Raw genomic sequence first — 22,762 nt, forward strand, 5'->3', positions numbered from 1 at the left:
TCGTAGCTTTTAGTTCATAGATATTTTATCTTAGTAGTATGCTTTTTTCTATCTGTATCATATAATCGAAAATATATTGCTTTAGTTGTATTTTATTCTTTTTTACCTAGGTATTATTCGCTTGAGTCGAAAGTATTGAGTTTTGCGTTGAAAGTACTGATGCAAATCAGACATGGTTGATCTTTCGCTTGAGAGAAAAAAAAGAAAAAACTGACATCTTAGTAGAAAAATTCGACATCATATATTACTAATAAACAGTATAAAATTTCGACATCGTGGGCTTAATTTTAGAATATTATAAAAATATCAGTACTTGGGCTTATTAGATAGATCACTGAGCTTCGTCGTCTCATTTGTACTATGCATTTTCGTCTCGTTTACATGATATTATAACACAGCCCGTATGATCGCGATTAACGAGTCCGGTAGTAATCGTATCTTCTTCTGTCCTTCATTAGTTGTTATTACTACTAGACGAAGATCTCCGATTAGTATCTCCGTCTCTTGGAGGAAGATGAATCTTGGGATGTTTAAACCAAATGGTTTCATATCGAAAGTGTGGAAAGCGATACTGTAACATATATGAAATATTACAGATTAGATTATTATGCGAATGTATTCATATCGAGGGATGATCTCCACTTGGAATTACATTGTTGTATGCTGGGAATTTGAAACCTTAATTCTACATTAACTTTTTACTTTGAACGTGGTTATGATCGACACGTTTATGCATTTTTCACTAAGTGTTTTTTGTCTGAGCTTGGCTCTTTGTTTATTGATGGGTTTCTATTGAGAAGTGTTCTTAGACTTACTCCAAACCACATCGATAAGGATTGATTATAGTTTTATGCATTTTAATCATAATTTTAGTTAGTGTAACTCCTAGGTTTTTTACACCTTGAGATTGTACTTACGCCATTTCGAAGATTTTTGAGAATTAAATATCCACTCGACGAGAAAAAAATACCGCAACACACGTACGATTATTCGCGTATCAATTAAAACTCGTTGAATAGCTTGTAATCGAATTCACTTCTCTTAAAAAAATACTTTAATCAACTTGAAAAAAATTTGTACGAAAGAAAGAAGAAAAATTTTCAGTCAGAAAACACACAACGTATTTGGTAGTATTATGAAATAATTCATCAGCTGTCACGGAGCTGATTTGTCAAAGGTATCCGTTGGCGCCATGTGCTTCGGAATGCCTCTCCGTATCATGCTGACGTCACGGTGTTTGTGTTTTTTACCTGTTGCGGTTTTTTAACGTTGTACTTGTTCAATGAGACGGATTGCGTGTTTTATTATGTACAGAGTACTTAGTTTTAGCATTGAAATGCTTTGCTTTGATCCTTTTATTCGTTTGTTTTATGAAAAAGTCTAGTTTTATTCGTTTGTTTTGATAACGTTACCGGATACCGCGTCGGTACCGTATCGAACGCATCATTCGTTATCACTTCGCGTTTTTTGATTTTTATTAAATTTTTGAAGTGTGATTGAATTTATTCTATTTTTGTTCGCGCTGGTCGTTTATAATTTAGTTTAATATTTCGTGATTAATGTGTTTAATTGGTATTTTGAAGTTACCAATCGATTCTAGTCATTTTCGTTCAGTTTTTAGGTGCGCAGCGCGTTTTATTTCGATGTATTTTTTGCTTTTGTTATCTATTTGTGGGTGTATTTTCTCGTCTATGGAGTTTTGTTTTTAATTGATCACATCTAATTAGGGTAATTAGTGTCGCGTGTGTTGAAGTATTTTATTACACATCTCGTTACGATGGTAATTTTTCAAGATGGATAACTTTGATCGGTGAGTTTTAATCTTCTTTTCTAAATGGGTTGAAATTTCCCAATAGTTTTAGTACTCTAGCCGATACTTTCATTTCAGACAAAGGTATTGATTTAACATTTGGATAGTGGGAAAATTTTTTGAGTTCTTGTTTGGGGTTTTCAGGTACGCCGTAATTTTTAAAATTAATTTGTTCTAGCGATACTTTCTTCGTAGGTAATAGTGCTGAAAAAATCATTTTCTCCGGTATCAAAGCTAGTTTTCTTTGATCAGGGATGGGTATGTGTTCGATTTCAGGGTTTTCAGAGTACACATATCCCAAATCTTTTTCTATGTTGGGGGTTAATTCTGGAGCCATATAATTCAGAGGCATGATTATGTCATTTATTAATTTGTAATCGTCCATTTGATCATTGTTGAAGAATAGTTTATATGGTTCATCGTATGTAATATCGTGGTAGTCAATTGAATTGCACCCAATTGTTTGAATATCACTGCCCATTCTCATCTGACGAGCTAGTAACCTCGCAGATCGCTTTTGTTGTAATTTTGATTCAATTTTGGGTTTGTTTTCGCTTGATTCGGGGGGTTTTTTATTACGATCATTTGTATTGTTTTTATCATTGTTTTTAGGTGGTCTGCCCCTTTTCTTGGTGATTGTTTCCTCGTTCGCAATCTCTTTGTTTTTGGGCTCTGTTGCAGGTGCCCCTGTTGATGTTGAGGGGGTTGCATCGTCTACCTGAGTATGATCATTATTAACCCTTTTTGTGTTGTTGACCGTTGTCTTTGTTTTGACAGGTAAGGGTTTAGTATCGTTAGCGTTAGGATTGACAATGTTATTGTTATCCTTTTCCTTTGGCGGCCTACCCCATCCTCTCTTTACAGGTACCTCGTTTGTCGAGCCTGTTTGTTTGGGTGGTCCTTCGGATGCTGTTGGACACGGGTCAGCGTTTATTCCTTCCTGTCTGGCTTCGCGTTTTTGTGCTCTTTGAGCAAGCGCCGCATTTGCTTTTTGACGTATTAAGTGTTCAGCCTTTGCTATTTCCTTTCTACTGGCATTTGGCACGAGTGGTGCACTCTCCATTGGGGGTGTACCATCTTCTTCGTCACTGGATTCGTCGAGATCTTTATCGAGGTGTTCATTGAGGAACGCTCGTATTTTTTCTTCGACCTTTCTATTGTCCAGTTCAGAAATTAGACATTCGTCTGTTTCCAATTTGTGTAGCGTTTCTTTGGACATAAAGCGTGTCAGTTGTCTCGCATTTGAGATTCTGTTTACTGAGCTTCCGTCCGTAGGTGCTATTAAGTAGCTGTTGTGACCAGCACGTTTAATCACTGTAAAAGGACCTGTTTTCTTTTGGTATAATTTCGCACTTGTTCTTTTCTCAAAGCTTGATTGTTTATGATTGGTCATTAATACCAAATCACCGGGTTCAAGTAGCGTTGGACTGGGATGGGCTTTGTTGAATAAATATTCATCTTCAATTCTCTTCAGGTACCTTTTTTCTCGGATGAAAGTTTCTATTATTTGCTTATCATCCATTTCATCAATTTTTATCTTTGTGTGTTCGAGCGTGTATACCGCTTTTTTAGCCAAATGATCAGCAATGATGTTGGTATGTTCGTACTTTCTAGCATATACGTGAAGAAATTGCACGTCCTCAAATTCTTTACATAATTCGATGATTTTTTCAAACAGTACTTTGTGATGTACTGGCTTTTTTCTCGAATTTTTCCATTGGTTTGCTTGCCAAATGGAAATTGTATTGAGTAAAGCTTTGATTACATAATTCGAATCTGAGAGTAATCTGACCTTTTTTATGTCATTTAATTTCAATATCTCTAGTGCAGTGATTATTGCTTGCAGTTCAGCTAAATTATTGGATGCTTGGAAGTGATCGTGAGAGATCCTTTCTGATATGTTGTGTGGCGAATCCGGCGCAAAGCAAATGCCTATGCCTGCAATCGCCTGTGGATCACCATTTTTTGAGCACGCACCATCGGCAGTGACTCTTGCATAATTGTCTGTGTCGAATACTAGGTCAGTTTTTGGCACTAGTTTCAATTTTTTGCATTCTTCAGACGTTATGGACGGTACCTCTTCTTTAATTAGGCGTTCACGTAATTTGATCAATTCGTGTTTGAAATTGAACGTTACCGCTTTGTGAGGTATATTCGGGCAAATTTTATCCTTAATTCCCCAAGCTTCATTAGGTTTGAATCTGAATGATGTCGGGGTATTATTTAATTCGTCCTCGATTTCTTCAATGAATATTTTCCATTTTAAGTGTGTTTGATTTGGTTTATATATTTTATTGAGTTTGACTCGAAGTTTGTCGCCAATACATCTCATTGTGCGTTCTACTGAAGATGATTGTGGATTGTAGGCTGTTGTATGAGCCACTTTGATTTTTCTTCCTTCGAGCAAATTATACCAGGATTCTGATATAAATTGAGATCCGTTGTCTGTGATAATTTTCTTTATTTGTATATCTCTTTTTTTGATGTCGTCAAGAATTGTTTGCATGGCATTGCAAACTGTTTTTTTTTTAATTTGATGCATTGTACGTAGCCAGACTTTGCTTGAAAATATGTCTTTAGCGACGAGAACATATTTTGGTTCATTTTTTAATGCTGGAATTGGTCCATATATGTCTATGGAGAGTACTTCGCCTATGGCGTAGGCTTCGATTTGAGCATACTCCAGAACTTTGTGCATTGCATAATTTTTGTTTACCTTACAAACAATACATGCCCCAGTTATTTCTTGGATATATGCTAGCGAGCTCGGATGGTAATATAGTTGTTTAAAAATTATATCTAAACGAGCCGCTCCGGTGTGACCATAGGCACAATGTAAATAGTCGATGGTGTCGTAAAATATTCTATCAGGTAAATATGGTACTTTTGATCCGTCGTCTAGTATTTTAGGTAGGACTTTGCGTTGTTTCTTGTCCTTACTTATTGTGAAAGCTTCTTTTTTGCGATTTTGTCTTTCTTGGAGTTTTTTGTTGTTTGCTGGAATTTTCTTTTCTAGCAGTTCAAAGCTTTGTTGGCATTGCTTGTCATATTTTTGAAATTCAGCTATATCTTCCAGATATTTAAGTAAGATAGGCGTGTGTTCTTCGATGAAATTTACTTCTGTTGTTTGAACCGCTGTACCTATGTATTCTTTATCTATTTCAGGTGGGTTTAAATCCAATGCGAGGTTTATGTTTGTTTTTAAAAACATTTCATATTTATCATTGTTGATTAGTGCAGTGTTTACTGTATTTACTACCAACTCAGGGGCCTTTATGTCATAAAGTGCCTTGTTAGATAATTTCATATCATAGATTAAATCATAGCTGTTCAGTGTGGTGATCCACTTGGCTGCTTTACGATGAGTTTGCGCTAATTTTGTGAATTCATCTTTTATTGGTTTTAAATTAGACCTTACGTGAATTCTTCGTTTATAAATCCACATTTGAAGCTTCTTTACGCATGCTACTAATGCCATCATTTCTTTATCGTATAATGTGTAGTCCCTTTGATGGGGTTTGTAGGCAACCGATACGAACATTATGATGCTTTTTTCTTCATTTACCATATGGTATAGTACTCCGCTCATTGTGTCGTGTTTTATTTGTGTATCTAAGTATAGGTCACCTTCTTTTGGTGGCTGAGAGAGTTTGAAGTCTTTCTTATATTCACGCTTGAGAATTTCGAAAGCTTTTTGTTGTACCTCAGTCCACTCTACAGCTTCACCTTTGCCTTTGGTAAGCTCGTATATTGGGTTTACTATGTGCATATAGTCTGGAATAAAGCTTCTGTATAGGCCGGTCAGTCCGATTAATGCGAGTATTTCCTTTTTAGTTTTTAATCTAAATACACCGCCTTTAGTGTGATCTGTTACAAATTTTTCTAGCTTTTCCATTTTGCTGTTTTGTTTCTCTATTCTATTCTTCGAGAGTACAAAGCCCAGGTGGTCAGTTCGTTGTTTAAAGAATTGTGTCTTGTTGGGATTCAGTTTTAAACCGTTTTTTCTTATTGATTCAAATACCTGTATTAGTCTGTCTAGCGTCTCTTTAAAAGTACCGCCGGCGACTTTCACATCATCAACAAACTTTGACACTCCATCCTGGTCTGGAATGGCTTGATTTATCATATGGACAAACTCTCCGCTGGAGATTTTTAGTCCATATGGTAATCTGCAGAATTCGTATACTTGACCGCATACAATAAATGCTGTGTATTTTCGTGATTCTTCGTCTAATACCAGCTGCCAAAAGCCGGATGTGAAGTCTAGAGTGCAAAAAAATTTGTCACCTGTTCTGTCGAAGATAACACTATCCATTGTTGCAGGTTCGGTCAGTACGCTTTCTAAAAAACTGTTTAGTTCGTCGGCAGCCAGACATAGTCGAATGTCACCATTCTTCTTTATTACTGGCGCCAGTGTATTTATGTATGTCGAACGTGATGGTCGAATAATGCCTAATGCGAGCATTTTCTTAATAGCCTGTCTAAGAGCAGGATTAAGTTTTTTCGATGGTCGAAATTTCTCACCACGAAACTTTTTTAAATGTCCATTACCAGGTTTAAAGGAGAATTTTACCGCCTCACCTTTGTATTCGCCAGGGTTTAAGCTAAAAATGTCTTGATATTCTTCGACTTTTTTGTGCCCCAGCTGAGCCTCTTCCGGCGTGATTCTACCTTCTTTGACTGCTTCGTCTAGATCTTCTTTTAGTCGCTTTTTTAATATCTTTAGCGCCTTTTGTTGGTCTTCTTGAGTAATGATGTTTTGTTCAATGCGCTCGGAATTTCGTCCTATTTGATGTACGATCGTGTGTGTACATTGATCGACATGTCTTATGCTTTGAACTGGGAGTACTTTATAGCACCCCATTATGTTTGGGTATGATTCAGGATTTAGGAATTGTATTTTGTATGGTTTTTCGCCTGGGTTTTCTACAGTCATACTTTCTTCGTCGAAATGTAAATGTATGTGTAGTTTACGCATCGCTACTCTGCCCATAATAAATGTGCGTCCATCGGCCGGCATTATGTAGAATGGAGTTTTAATCAGTTCTTTGCCTAGCCACATTTTTATTTCAGCGACGTGCGTACATCTTACTATAGCATGGTTTGCCATTCTTAGTAGAATTGGGTTTTCTAGCCTTACGTATCTTACCCATCCTTTAGTGTTGCGTGTAATATGTTCGAGTACTTGGTGAGATATTACATTGGGTAGAGCACCTGAGTCTAGCTGTAGCGTTAATTGACTGGTGTCAATTTGGATTGGAATTATACTAGAAGAATCCTCCATGTTCTGAGTTATTAGGTATTCTTTGGCTTCGGAACTCATATCTTTTTCATTTATTAATTTTGTATTGTTTATGGCATCTATGGCCTCGACACTGGTGTGCTTTGCTATAAATTCTTCAGTCGATATAGTCTCAGGATTTTCTCTCGTGAATGTTTTTAATTTGCTACGTTTGGTTACTTCTATTGGCATCATTTTTGATAATTGACCCGCTCTTGCGTTTTCATATAGTTTATTTTTCGTAAATAATCCTTTATACGGTGCGAAGTTTATTTTGTTAATGATTGCAGCGATGTCAATTTCATTGGTTTCAGTAACCTTTGTTTCTGAATTTTCAATTTTTTGACGCTTTTTAGGAGCTTCTTCGACGTGTTTGACATCTGCTAGTCTCTTTAGCTTGGCGTTACTGTCGCGATTATTTCCACTGGCAATGTTTTTCTTCTTTTTATTTTCAAGATTTATCATAATTTCTTGAATACCTCGGCACATCGTGTCGTAGGTTTCTCTATACGTGGATATTGCTGGAAAATAGCGCTTCAAGTCTTTAGCGTAGTGGAATTTGGATTCGTTGGCTAATATTTCTTGGTAATTGCCAGTCATAGGTCGCATGTATTTTGTACCTGATTCATTCTTTACTTCCTCCATTTGGAGGTATGTGTAAGATGGCTCTTGCCAGAGTACCACTCTTTTGTCTTCGGCTAGTTTATTATACATGTTACGAAAGTGGATGTATCTACCTAGTCCAACCTCTTTTTCATAATTGGTGTATCCTCTTTCATTAAATTTGACTCGAGGTTTTACAATTGGAAATAGTAATATTATTAACACTGCTTTCTTTTTGAATAGCAGGTCTAATATTCGAGCAATTAGCTCTTGAATTATCAGAAATGGTTTTTTCGAGAAATTCATCTCCCGTTGACCTAGTGATAGGATAAATTTGCCGTTTTCAGGGAAATCTTCTTCGTCAATCACAGTGTATAGATGTTCGAGAGGGATTTGATCTCTGAGGTATGGTTTTTGGCTGTTGGGGAAGACTATGTCGCCCCTTTTTATAAAATGAACGAGTCCATCCCCTACCCATATAAATTCAGTGAAAATTGTTTTTTAGAGGACGGTTTGGTTGCTAGGCACTGCCTCGTTCGCGTCTAGCTGCTGTCGTTTCCCTGAGATTCCTCAGAGTCTTCGCCAGTGAGTATTTTGCTCAAATTGGCTGCAATTGTAGCTACATCAAGAGGTACTTGTTGCTGTTGAGTTTCTTCTGTTTTCTCTATTTCTTCCTCTCCTTCAAGGTCAGCTGGATTGTATATATTGCCTGATATGTCTACGTATACAGGACATACTTGTATTGGTTGGGATGCGTTTTTTGGTTTGAAAGTTTTGAACTTCAATTCGCTATTTGCTTCTGGAGCTTTTGGTTTTTCTTCTTGATTGGTTTTTATGGGTTCTTTTGGTGTTTCAGAAGGTTTTCTTTGCGATGCATTTGTGTTAGGAAATTTATGTTTTGATTTTTTGGTGAAATTCCCTTGTCCTGACATGGTTAATGCCTTTGAGATTGCCTTTTTTATAAATTCGGCGGTGTCGTTTGATGTTTTACCTTGAAATGTTTTCTGTAATGTAGGGCTGGGTGGTGACCTATTTCTTGGAAATCGGTTCCTTGGTTTTACTTCTACTTTTCCGTGTGTAGGTGGATCGATTTTGAACAATGCCAAATTGTCACATTTTGCTCTGAATTGTTCAATAGTTTGATTTGGTTGATATAGCATAGGCCAATATGAGAAATCGGTTTTTCCAATCAATAGGTTTATGATTTGGTCTGTAGTTTTTATTGTCATGTGGGCTAGTTGTCTTGCCCAACATTTTAGTTGGATGGTCAAATCTTTTAATGATTCTGCTCGTACGAAGTCTCTGTTACATTTATCCCAAGCTTCTTGTTGGTATTCAGCATTCCAGTAATATTCTATAAAAGCTTCTTTCACTTCATCGTATGTTTTCAGGCCAACTATGCTTGTTTTCCAATTATCGTAATCTTTCGTTCCTATTACACCTTTAAAGGCAATTATCTTGTATTAATCTTCTACCAAGCCTGTGCTAAAGTAGTCTTCGAATTCGTCTAGGAATTCGTGGGGAAAATATCTTCGTGATTCGTTATAATATATTCCAGCATTTTTTATGGCTGCAGCTTCGATTGAGATTGCTCTCGCTTGAACTGCCCCTGTCCTACCACCACAACCCCCTGTGAGGTTTGTGCGGTTTTTATAATAGTCATCTGCCATTTTTTTGCAGTCCGTCCAAGTAGACATCATATTTTCTTTTACGAGTACTAATTGTGTTTTTGTGTCGGTGGCTACTTCTAAAGCTTTTTCTGATATCTGTTTATTCTTTTCGATGCGCGGTTCGAATGTTTGTACCTTATTTTGCATTCTAGTAGTCCATTCTTCGCATGATTCTTGTAGAGCATTCATCATTGCGTGGTTAATTTTTTGATTTTTGTCTAGTACGTGCACATCCTCATTTAGATTTTGAATGGCCGTTTCGTGTGAGTTGTATTTTGAGTTTATTTCTTTCTCGAAATCTGTGTGCCAATCCCATGTTTGTTGAAATAGATTGTGAGCCGGATTCTCTTGAGTTAGAGATTCAGGCATGATTGGTCTTTTTATTTGAGATTGGTATGGAGCTTCAATAGGCTTTCTATTGTTTTTTAATATCGTTGTATGTGCGTCTACAAATTCTGCTTCATCGTCCTCTGATTGTCGGCCACTTGAGAATAATTCTTCCATATATGACGATGTCGAACCTGGTACACACTGAATTTTTTCTTTATTGGAGTATTTTTTTATTATCACTCTGGTCTTTGCACCATAAGGACAATCTTCTTTATGTATTAGTGAATTGCACATGCAAATTAAATTTTGCAGTGCCTCATTTCCTGATTCGCGTGCGTTTTCTGCCATTGTAATACTTGTGAGTATTCTAATGTGTTTGGAATGCGAATAGAACTGTGTGTTGAAAGGGACGTGTACTTAATGTACCGTTATTTTTTTTTTTTACCTGGAAAGGTTGTAGCCGTTACTACCTATAGGTGTAACTGGCTTGAAGGGTGGCGGCGGGGTAGCGGAGGTCTACTGCACCGCACTGATGCTCTCTTTTACCGTTGGAATTTTGGCACCTAGTTTCTGTGCTCCTACGTGTATACTAAAAGTATCACGTTTTCGTCTATCTATTTGATTTGTAATACTACAAATTCGTGATTTTTTCAACCTTTTTATAGGTGAAAATTTGCAAAATTGAGTTGAATTTCCGTATGTGATACGAGAAATTGCATGCGTGAAGTTCTAACTATTTAAAGTTGAGCTTTAACACGTTTGGGCGCCAATGTGAGAGTGGAATAATATTAATTATAGACTTGAGGCGAACTCCCTGAATTGACCAAACGTACTCGATGAGATAAATCTTGAATATACTCCTCGGAGTTATTCTTAGATACACTTACCTGAGAAATTATACTTTGACCATAAGCTTTCACTAGCTTTAAACGTTACCCACACTCCACAGAAATATACCATAGAAGTCAATAATAACACAATCACTTACTACCACGATTATATTTCTTCTTCTTAACAAGTTGACGATTAACTTAAAATAACTGCTTGAATACGAACATCAATTTTACTATAGAATTAACACGTTATACTATCGCATGTATCCAAACCCTCACACATTAGAGCACCTCCTAGCGAAAAGTATGGAAAATATCGTTCTCCGCTGAATGCGACCACCCTAGAGCATTTTTATCACTTATCCTATGTCCGATGCTGCGTTTTACTTTACAGTGTATACAAATTAAGTCACCAGCTGACCTGCAATGGAATTTACTTAATTAATTTCGATTTTCGATAGAAGGAAATGATTATTAATAAAACTGTGGATAATAATATCATTTCGTGGTGTTCTTCCTTTGAAAAGAATAATACTCCTCCAAATAGAGAGCAAAATAATGGTCAGCAAGTAGGGTTTTTGTTTTTTCAACTTCTAAGTTCTACGTACATCAGTACATCACCCCATGTCTTTCACTTCGATCAAAGTACAAATATTTAGCAATTAGCATCACAAATGGCGAACAGTACTGCTTCTTTCAGTTGATGTATCGAACGAATTTAGCGGAAATATTACGCCAACTACGAGTACAGTAATCTATAATTTCAATAGTTCAATATATTATATATAATAATATGTACCTATAAACGGCCAAGTGCAACAATAGCTGAGTACCTTTTCCTCCTGGTAAACTTCATTTAATAATCTACGTAATATTTCGATAATTTTGATTCATTGGTTGCGTAGTGTAAAATAGAATAGAATAGTAGCCTAAATTTGAGTATTTCGAGTGTAAAAAAAATTATAACTTCGCTGTTTCATAGCAATAATTATTACGTGTGTAGGCTATCATTGAAAATTTTCGAGTCTATAAAATAAAATAATTAATAATTTCGCACGCAAGTTGCTGTAAAGTAAAAATAATTTGTGTTATGATTTATGAATTATGAAGTTATGATAAGAACTTGAATCACGTTTCTGAACGTTCGTTCAGTGAAGGTGCTCTAATGTGTGAGGGTTTGGATATATGCTATACTATCACTTTGACTACTGAAAGTTAATATCCAACCGAATGGACAAGCTAAGTAAACACGTTATATTAACAATTTGACTATGAGGAACTATAAGAAGCGTTAACCCAACTATAGCGACTGAAGATACATCCACAGCATCCAGGTATAGATACCTGGATCCTGTGAATGTATCAGTATTGCCAACCTTGACACACCGGAATTCTCCGGATAAGTACATTAGGCATGGTAGTATATCACAGTAGTATGTGGTATGGTACGAGTACATAAGGGTAGACCGCGAAAAAAAGTATTACAAATTTGAACCTTTACAGGGGTAGTACTTTTTGAATTGGAAAAGCACAAGGAAAAATTCAAGTCGCCGAGACCAAAAGGGAGCGGAGCTAGGAGGTCTCAAAGTTGGGTCATTTTTGAAAAAACCGTGTTTTTGACCTGGACATCGCCTGCGTTGGGTAAAATTTCGGAAACCGCACCAAAAAGGTGCGATTCGAATTTTTACATCTCACTGAACTATTGACGACTCAATTCGAGTGTATACTTTCAGCCCCCAACTGGACGTTTCAAAGTTGGAAATTTGAGAAATTTGAGATTTTTGGTTTTTAAAAAACATCAAAATATTTTCGAAATTTCAATTTTTTAACCCTAGGTATTTTTTGAAAGTTTTAAAAATGTTAAAATTCAGAAGGTTTCTCGTGTGGCGGTTTCAAATCACAAATCTGTAAATGTAGAACAATCAAAGATCTATAGATAACGGGGGAGGGGGGATGAATCAGAATCTAGGTAACTATTAATTTTTAATTCTTTACATTCTGTTTATTAATGAAAGAAATCGTAATTTTTTTTCATCAACGTGTTATTGTCACTTGCACGTATGGTAGGTAAAGGCATCGAGTTCAATATTATTCGTAAAATTTCCGAAAAATCTAAATCATAAACTTGTTAATTAAATTGTGTTACGCTGAGGTATCGCACATCCTTGATTTTTCGCCAGTAATTATGATAATTTATACAGTGCGTTGGTAAAAATAAATTAGGTAGTTTATTTAGCATGAATTACAAAGAAAACAAGGTAATTCCTGTTACAATATTAGCAAATAATTGCAATCATTGCTTTTATAAAAAATTTCAAAATACCATGTGTTAGTTTTATTGCATTTCTAAATAATCAAAAGGTGAGTTGGTACGCAAATAACAATGTAAAACAAGTAAGGTAGGTAGGTATCATGATATGTTGTGGGTAGAGTAGCGATGAAAAATGTAGCATACGTACCTATGATATCATGGAACATTAAACATATTCAAAATATTTATTCACTTAGAAAAAATATGTTCTTCTTTAATTAATCTGACGTTCCGGTAGCAAATTTTATTGTGTTCATCAAATTTTTGTGGCTTTTAGATATAACACGGCATGGAATGAAACGAATTTTAAGGCAATGCTCCCGTTAGTTCCGTTTGAGTTTACAATTTTTGTCTCGTTTCAGTTTTTCCAATAGGAATTTGTAATTGTAATGCAACTGTTTTGTTTACACTTACTTAATAACTTTACCTTAGGGGAATAGGTTGATGTTTCGGGCACTTTTTTGAAAAATTTATTTTTTACCTTCCTGTGAAAATGTACCGTTGAGCACGCTTTAGGACCGGAACACTTTTTTTTTTTTTTTCGTTTCATTGGGACCTTCCCAAAACATCCTCCTGTGTCCCTACTCATAAAATATCTTAATTTTTCTGATGTAAAAAGCAATTATCACATACTTACTTAATTAGGTATATCGTGGTTGGCGCCTTTGATACCTCGTACGTAACTTAGTCACATGCGGGGTACGTATTTAAGGCGCCAAGGACAATATGCATGTCCGAAACATCCACCCATATCATTTTTTATGAAACAGGTGATTTCTACAATGAACTTGAATATTTTTAAAGTCTTTTTTGAACTTCTGTTACTTTAGTAGACTACCAATAACGCGGTGTTAGACATTTTTTTTTCAAATTTTCATATTGACTTCATAATTTTATAATGCAGAAAGTGAAATTTCTGTCAAAAAAGAAGTATTTTGTTCGAGTGGTCACCAAATGCACAGATATCGCTGTAACATAGATAGTTCCACTATCCTCCTCCGTAATTATTCTGGTGGCAGGCCAAAAAATATATGAATGTCAGAATAAGCAAATAGGTATCCGAAACATCAACCCATTTCCCTAAATGAAAAAAAAATGCGAACTTGAACTGCTAAAAAAATTTAAATAGGTACATAGCCTACATTATTACCTATTATTTATGTACGATCACGTATACGTTTTTATTTTTTAAATTATACGTACATAAATAAGAATGAAAAGACTCCGTGTTCATTGCACTGAAATCTGCATTAGGCAGGTATTCTACTTCGAATCCATCCCTCAAAGAAAATGTGTCAAAATAAATGTTTCTTGTTTGTTTTTATTTTGTTAATGTTATAACCTTTTCTTAATCAATTGAAATCTTGGCGATGATTAAATAGTTTTTACATCAAAGTATTTGCCTAAAATGCAAATTAAAAGTAATTTATTTTTGATATTATATCTATTACCTAGGCATAATTTTCCTCCAACTAGGTATAGGTATAGTATAACGATTCGAAATACAGATATTCTGAATAAAAAACAATTCGTGTAGCAGAAATACTTTGTATACCGTCTTGTATTTAATTTGAATAAATTCTTATTTAAAAAAGAGAAAAATAATAAGTACAAAGAGAAGAGGAAGAAGAAAATAACGAATCGCTAAAATACTTTACCATTAATTTCTTCTTGCAATCAAATAAACAGCGAATGAACATTGTTTTATAAAAAGATATAACTGGAAAAATATTTAATTTGGTTACCACGGTAAAAAAAAACTTCCCTATATTTTTAAAACAAAGATTAAATTTGAGCAACGATTGCTCGTTATTATTTTTTGTTTATTCTATTTAATTGCTGAACGATTTTTTCTCATTGTCAGTCGTGAACAAATGCGGTTTTGTAACATTAATTGAATTCCCTCGAGTAATGGAAATGCACAAAAAAGAATTACGTAATTAGAATCACAGAGTAGTGAGATTTTTTTTCAGCTTTAGTACAGATTGGTTTTGAGGTCAGCTTTTACAAGATACAATATATTTCTGATTTTCTTACTCACATTCACTTTATAGTAAGCTGCAGTAGGTAGGAGGTACTAATCAAAATTGTTAATAAGTGTGCTAGAAATATTTACCAGTAGGTACAAACCTGGCCAGAAAACAAGGTAGGTACCTACCTAAACTGATTTTTACAAATTTTCCCTAGAATCAGAAAATTAAAATTTATTGTACATATCTATGTATTCGTTAATTTCTTAACTTCGCTAAGCCCAAATCAAATGAACTTAATACATTTCTTGCCCGAATTTAGATTTTAATCCAAGTTATTCAAAATAAACAAGATTTGAAGACGGTTGAGTCACGCAGCAATTAATTAAATGTAGGATTGTAACGTTACGTACTGTCAAGTTTTACCCATCTACAATTTAATTACCTAGGTAGTTGATGTCAATACCACGAATTCGCAACGTTAGGTATACCTAGCTATGCTCAGCAAAATACAATATTTCATGTAATAATTGTTCGCCAAAGATAGCCCGCTTGGAATTTTCAAAGTGTAGTCTATTTTTCAACGTAGGTACCTCTTTGAATAGGCATCCATCCTTTTTTAAGATGAGACATATTTTAACTTTTTTTTTCTTTTTTTCTTTATATCGTTAAGTTAATACGAATTGAAATTGTAAGTTGACGAATGACGACAAAAGTTTAAAAATGATTGATGATAATTTTTTTTCGGTGACTTACTGTGTTGAAACTATACGGCATACTACTAGAGTCTGTAAAAGGACAATGCGACCCATGGGAAATAACAATTCCGCGTAAACAAAATTTTATAAAATTAATTGAAAAAACACACGTAAATAGTACTATAGGAAAATAAATTGAAATTTTATTAAAGCAAAGCGAGTTTCAAAAATAGATAATATTCATCTCGAAGAAATACTTACTTCGTAATTAATTGAAAATTAGTCAGATACGAATTGATTTTTTGGTGTGTTATAGTGTTATGCTGTGTTATGAATTATGATGGCTGTGTTTTTTTGCGAAATTGCTCTCTTCTAGATTATCGTAGAATTCGAACATCTCAAAAGTTATTTAAAAGTTTTTTATGGTTCCATTCGCATAAGATTTTTATTAATACCTATACGTATTAGTGTGCACGTAAATGTACACAATTACACATGTAGGTAAATATCGTATACCTAGACCTACATACAGAGTGTCCAGAAATATCGTGAACCGCTAAAAAAAGTTTTCTGCTAAATGTTTCGGTTGATCACACTGAATGATAATAATAATGATAGCACATGATTGGTTGTTAGACTAAGGTGATGACATTGCACCAATCATATGCATCTATTTCACTTTGCCAACCTGCATTTTTAATAAAAAAAACTTTCTTTGGGGGTTCACGATATTTCTGGACACCCTGTAATAACTTGATAGGTACCTACTACCTATGTACCTACAATAGCTGATACAGGGTGCCCAGAAATTTCGAGCACCCCTAAGAAAGTTTTCTACTAAAATACTTTGGTTCGTCACAGTGAACAATAATAATAATAACACATGATTGGTTGTTGGACTGGAGAGATAACATTCCACTAATCATATGCATCTATTTCACGTTGCCAACCTATATTTTTGATGAAAAACTTTCTTAGGGGTGCTCGATATTTCGGGGCACCCTGTATGTATTATTGTGGCACCAAGTATGCATTATGCAGGGTGCGTAGAAATATCGGGTACCTCAACTAGGTACCTCTACCTAACGAAAACTCAGCACAGTTTTGTATGTAACACGTATCAAGTTGATAACACAACTTGAATGTTCGCTTACGCGTTAGGTGTTACCAACTTATGTTTCACACACAAAACACAAAACTGTGTTGCGTTTTCGTTTGGTAGGCAGTTGGGATACCCACCCGATATTTCCATGTACCTACAGGGTGCCCAGAAATATCGTGAACCCCAAAGAAAGTTTTTCATTAAAAATATAGGTTGGCAACGTGAAATATCTGCATATGATTGGTGGCATGTCATCTCTCCAGTCCAACAACCAATCATGTGCTATCATTATTATTATCATTCATTGTGACCAACAGAAATATTTAGCAGAAAACTTTTTTAGGGGTTCACGATATTTCTGGGCACCCTCTGTACTCACCCTGTAGAAGTTTAAATATAAAACCGCGTAAGTAGAGGTACATAACATACCCAAGAATGAGGGTTAAGTATAATAGGTAGGCATGTGATTGAAAATCCGGGTAACTCCGCGGAAAAATGTATTGAACCTTCTGTTACTGTTAAGCTGCAAATTATACATAGTGATAGATTTTTCTGAATGCTGCGAATATATCCCCGAAATGACATTGTATATATCTTCGAGCGTATATCATACTTTGTATGTTTAAAGTTGTAAGTCGTGCGTATATTTGACGAGGCTGACAGCCCGGCAAACCGCGTTTTTGCGAAATATTTAATGAAGAAGGAGAGCGCACCCTGGAGCTGAATTGGAAATATTTGTTTTCAACTTGGATTATATGACAGCGGAGGTTGTATGGTAAAACAGACCATCGTGAATTTATTTTATCAACAGCAGTTTTCCAAAATACTGGAGATTTTTAGTGTAAATTGTTTTGACATTTTGTATAGTGTGTAGGAGTAGGTGGTGGGTATTTAGATGAGCTTAAACCTAACATCTCGATTATTCATAAACTTTAGGATCGTGGTTACATGTAGTTAGGGTCGGCTACTGTAGGTACTCGAACTCCAGAATTTAGAAATTTGAAAACATCGAAGTATTGGTAAAGAATTTTCGGGTACGAAAAATTTACCAATTGAATTTCGAAAACTTTCTTGACGAAAGGGAGAGGAAAAATGAAGAAATTTTTAGTTTTGTATCCCTCCTATTTTCCGTTCTCTCCTTTCGTATTCATAATGGAAAATGGTATCTAGAAACTCGTTTCAAATTGTTGGTTTAATTAACTCTAAAATTAATAGCGCTTTCATTTATTATTTTTATTATTTTTTTTTCTATTTTTTCCAGCATTAAACGACCTTTTTCGATTAATTTCTGTATTGAAACTATCAAAAGCACAACGAAATGAAATATAATGATTCAGTTACTCGAGCTTCGTTTTACCAAATCGAGCACGAGATTTTCAGCAGTATTTTCAAAATAAAACTTGAACAATTAAATTTAGGCGGTAATTGAAAAAAAAAAAAAAAAAAATCTGAATTAGAATTAGGTGCAGGTGCCAGAAAGAAATCGTGAGCTGAAACGGATTAGGTATAATACGTATTTTGATTTTAATCAAATTTCGTGTTGTTATTTTTGCTTTATTTTTTTACTTCGCAGGTAGGTGAGGTATCAAGTTAAAAAGTTAACTTGGATTAAGTATGCGTATTTCTTAAACACGAGATTGTAATTTATGCATTATCAAAGTAAATCTACCATAATATTCAAGTTTAAAATTGCTGACGAAATTATTTTATCATGTTAAAAATTTTTTCGAGTTTAGCTCAATAGGTACCTACTTTTTATATAACGCCCCCGATATTACTTATTCATGATTTTTTTGCATTTTACATTGTATAACTTAATAATCAATTTTAAGTAGTCTACCTACTTTTTTTTATTTTTTATAAATTGGATGAGTAGAAAATGACCATTGCATTAACATTCAAAAAATGAGAGGACATCAGGTGCGCGAGTAAACTTTAAAAAAAAATCGCTAAATAAACGGAATTTATAGAAGTTGATATTTTCAAAATCTCAGTACGCTTGCTTGGCTCAAAATTGATCGAGAGTAACGACTAATGAGATCTCTTGGGCGAAATATACGCGGATTCAATCCTCATTCTGATACCTTCCTATAAACTTTGATGAATTTGAAGAAATAGCAGCCGCTGAAATGGTATAACTTCACTAAGTACCTATACCTAGAGAGCTGACAGAATGACGCATACATTTTTAGCCAGGAATAAAACCAAGAATACTTTGATACTTATGTACCTATTTAACAAACATTCAAGTACAAAAATTTCATAGCAACTAGTTATTAAATTGATTTTTGATTTGGTATGATGGAAGTTCATATGTCATGGTATTTTTTTCTTAGCTTTTAAACTTTAAGTTCATATTTTAAAGTTCAAAAGTTGCTACTGTTTTACAGGTGTCTGACTTCACTTTTTAATTGTCTACGCTATTTTTTTTATATTAGGTACCTAACAATTTTTTTTGTGTTTTAATTGAAATTTCGAAGAAGTTAAGTCCCAGTACAGGTAAAATCTTGGACTTATAATAATATTCATTACTGAACTAAATGTTTGATTCGTCAAGTTCTACTCGTGTGTGGTTATTAAATGGCAGTATTAGGTTCAGTAGTATGGTAGGGTCTTAATAAGCAACATAGGCGGAGGCGTGCAAGCCACTGGGGATATTTATATAACATTTTCTCGCTTAGCATGCTTCCCTATACATATGAAGTGAAATTAGGTTATAATTTATTTTTTATCTTTTGTGATTTTTTTTTGCGTTTTCAACTCAGTTTCTCACTTGTTTTGATTTATTTATCTACGTTCTCGTAGGCTATCCATTTTTCTAAAATACCTACTTATCACTTCACGTGTTTCTTTGTTCATGGCGGCTGATGTTATTTTTATAGTAACATATACCTACCTACGTATGTATAGTAGGTACGTACATAGTGTGAATCGATAAATAGTTTTGAAATTTTCGAATATAATAAGAGTAGGTACTAACCTATACCTAGTTGAACAAATTTTTGGCAATAAAAGACTTTCCATAAAACTATTATGTTTAAACAATCGTTTCAATGCGTGTTATCAAGTTGGCGCCTGCAATACTTTGGAAGTTATTAAATCTAAGTAGTTATTCTATTGATTTTCGTTGCAAAATTTTCCAAGTTACCTAAGACATGTAAGTATGTGAATTATATTTTATTGAAAATTACCTACCAGAAAAGTAAAGATCACAACTTCACAAGTGGATAGTAGTTCCTACAATGAATTGAACTTAAGATTCTTCCCACATACCTATACAGGGTGTTTAGTACTTACATAGGTACGTATAGTAATGTAGATAGTGTGTTATTGCCAAGCCACGCCACTGCCACTGGTCGCGAGAACGAAGATATTTTGGTGCCTTATAAAGCCGGGAAAGATGTTCACAAATAATACGATGCATATAATAGGTGATTGAATAATAGGAGTCCAAGACCACCAGCTGTAATTCAAAACACATACCTACTCGTAGAAGCTGTCTGGGTGTTGATCGTGCACTCGGCACGGTTAAAATTTTTGAAAATAAATTAATTTTGAGGAATTTAAAATGGTGACCTTTTTGTACAACACTTCACGTAATATTTAGACATTGATAAATTTTCCTGTTTTATGAAAAGTGAGAATTTTCCTCAAAATTCTTTCTACTTTATTGGTGGCACAAAAACTCGTTTTGGTGAAACCATCTCAATTTTTCTAGCATAAGTATGCTCTCTCTCATCAGTCATCATCAAACAATTGTTTGGATTCCGCTTTTCTGGAAGTCCTGCCCATTCATGTTTATCCCTTCAATTTGATATGTACCTACATATTTCAATTTAACCTTCATCTCAAAGTTTGATTGTGAGTATTAGTCCATAGTGAAATTCTCGAACATAAACATTCTGCATATAAGTTCCATATAGGTACAATTTTTATATGTACTTGTTTAATTCAAAAAAAAAAGATTTTGGTGCGCAACGACGCCATTTTAACAAATTACATAGGTTGGTACCCAAAATAAATAATGTAAGTATAATATTTGTAAATCATTATATTGATTTATTTGGCCTTGAAAAGATCATTCTGATGCATAAAGTACGAGTATACATACTAAGGCCATTAGATAACTCTATTTGCTCCTCAGTCGTTGATTGGATAAAGCCGAAAATTAATTTTGAATGAAATGACGAACGTTGTAAGATACTCAAATGACGGTTCACACAAAACTTGACCCGAACTGCTAGTCCACGTGTTCCTTTATGTTTCAAAACGTGTACGGACATAGGTTCACGATAATTTGGCTGGAACGTATCTATTCCATGCTTCAGGGTGTAAGTTTCATGGTATTGTGCCAATTCAAAATAGCCTTTATACGTTCTTTTACTTATTATTCTTCATGTAGGTTCAAGTTTAATAAGTATAACATACTCGTATATTCGCATAAAAAGTTAAGGCTTATCAGAGACCAAAATACGGTGAGAACATTTCACATCTTTAAAATTTGAACACAAAATTCTGATGGATTGAAAAACCAATACAATGGAATAGATAGGTACTTAATTGATATGAATGGAATCTGCACAGCTAGACTATAGGTGCCTATTTCCCAATACATACTAAACTTATTATTTCAACATAATTCACATTCTGTAAAATAAAGATTAAAACGAGAAAATTGGATTTATATTCTTCGGGAGGGTAGAAAAATTTTCTCATTTTTTGTATCTGAGAAAAAATTAAGTCGATATTCTGCTGGGACGATTTCCGCTACGCATTTGAGCTTATTTCGAATAAACGATACGTTTGAATAAGAAAAATTTTAAAATTTATAGCCCGAGATTGGAAATATGTATGTTATATTTCATTTTATGATTTATTCGAATTGTGAATTTTTTAATTTTCTTTCAGTCATATTTACGTTAGATCAACGAAAAACAATAAATTTTATGATGAACATTTTAATAGCGTTTACATATTAAATGCCTCTGCCGATACCTCAGCATAGGTATTATCTTTTCAATAGGTATTTTGAATATAGATATGAAATAACTATAATTCACACTGACAAGAAAAATATAGGCTGCACCTTCTCAGTCTAATTCTACCTACTTTAGAAAGAAACTTCTATATACGTACTCGTATATCTAACACCCTATTCAAAATGAGTTTTTATTGATTTGTCCATTAGGTAGGTACCTATATTACGAGTATTCTAATTATCGCTCTGATTTACCTCCAGTCAAACTTAGGTACTTACCTCAATAATAAAATTGCGACCTTTGATTCAATTAAGGTTACAATAAAAAAAAAAAGGTCTTCAAAACATAAAGAACAGTGTTGATTACCACGAAGAGACAATTATTGAAAGATAATAATTTTTCAATTTTAAATCAACTTTTTTCTATACCATACTTACGGATCGAAATTGAAATGATGGTACATCTAGGCACATATGTAAGATCTACTAGGTACCTATAGGTAGATAAGTACTTTACCCATTATTTTTTAAAGTTGGAAATGAACATCTTATCAAAAATAAAATAGGTAAGTACGTAACGGATTAAAACGCTTTAAAGGGCTAGGACATAGCGCGTGTTTGCTGGTTAGTCTACCTATTTCCTTAAAATATTTTACGCGGTTATTTTTCTCTTTTTTGCTGGTAATCATAAAGAAGATTGAAATTGAAATTTTTTCTGCGCATTTTTCATACTAAATTCTTCGGGTTTTAATAAAACCTTCAATTTGCTATTGATGTAGCTCGCATATTTTTTAACCAAAAAATGCTTCTTAATAAAAAGTGAAAATGTGTTTGAGGGTCACATTTTTCTTTAGTATACCTACTTAAACTTATTGTAAAACATTCCATAAAAAAAAGTTGGGCTTCTGATGGATTGGCTTTTTTTCAACGAATGATTTTAATTGTTTTTAAAACGTAGTAGATAGTGACTTGGCTAGTAATTTTCCAAGTGAAACAATTTTTCTAAAGCTAGCTATTAATAAAAATTAATATAATGAACTCTGAAAGGTTCAAGTTAAGATATTCATTAATGGAAATAACTTTTCTTGTTATGTATTACCTACAGTACTTTTTCAAATACCCAACGGAACTTTTCTTCAGTTTATATATCATATTACTTTATAATTTTTTGACAAT

The 22,762-nt window shown here is 34.1% G+C and overlaps 1 protein-coding gene and 1 long non-coding RNA gene across 4 annotated transcripts in view; both read right to left on the minus strand.

Moving 5' to 3' along the window:
- The window catches only part of FMRFaR (FMRFamide Receptor), a 123,865-nt gene that overhangs the window by 95,412 nt on the left and 5,691 nt on the right, over positions 1-22,762 (minus strand). The window lies entirely within an intron of this gene.
- On the minus strand, positions 10,679-11,945 carry LOC135832005 (uncharacterized). Its single transcript, XR_010556262.1, has 2 exons — positions 11,136-11,945; positions 10,679-10,948 (listed from the first exon to the last, which is right to left on the minus strand). It is a non-coding gene; the product is annotated as an uncharacterized LOC135832005 (long non-coding RNA).

The sequence above is a fragment of the Planococcus citri genome, chromosome 1, assembly GCF_950023065.1.
Source record: "Planococcus citri chromosome 1, ihPlaCitr1.1, whole genome shotgun sequence".
In the NCBI taxonomy this organism is placed as follows: domain Eukaryota; kingdom Metazoa; phylum Arthropoda; class Insecta; order Hemiptera; family Pseudococcidae; genus Planococcus; species Planococcus citri.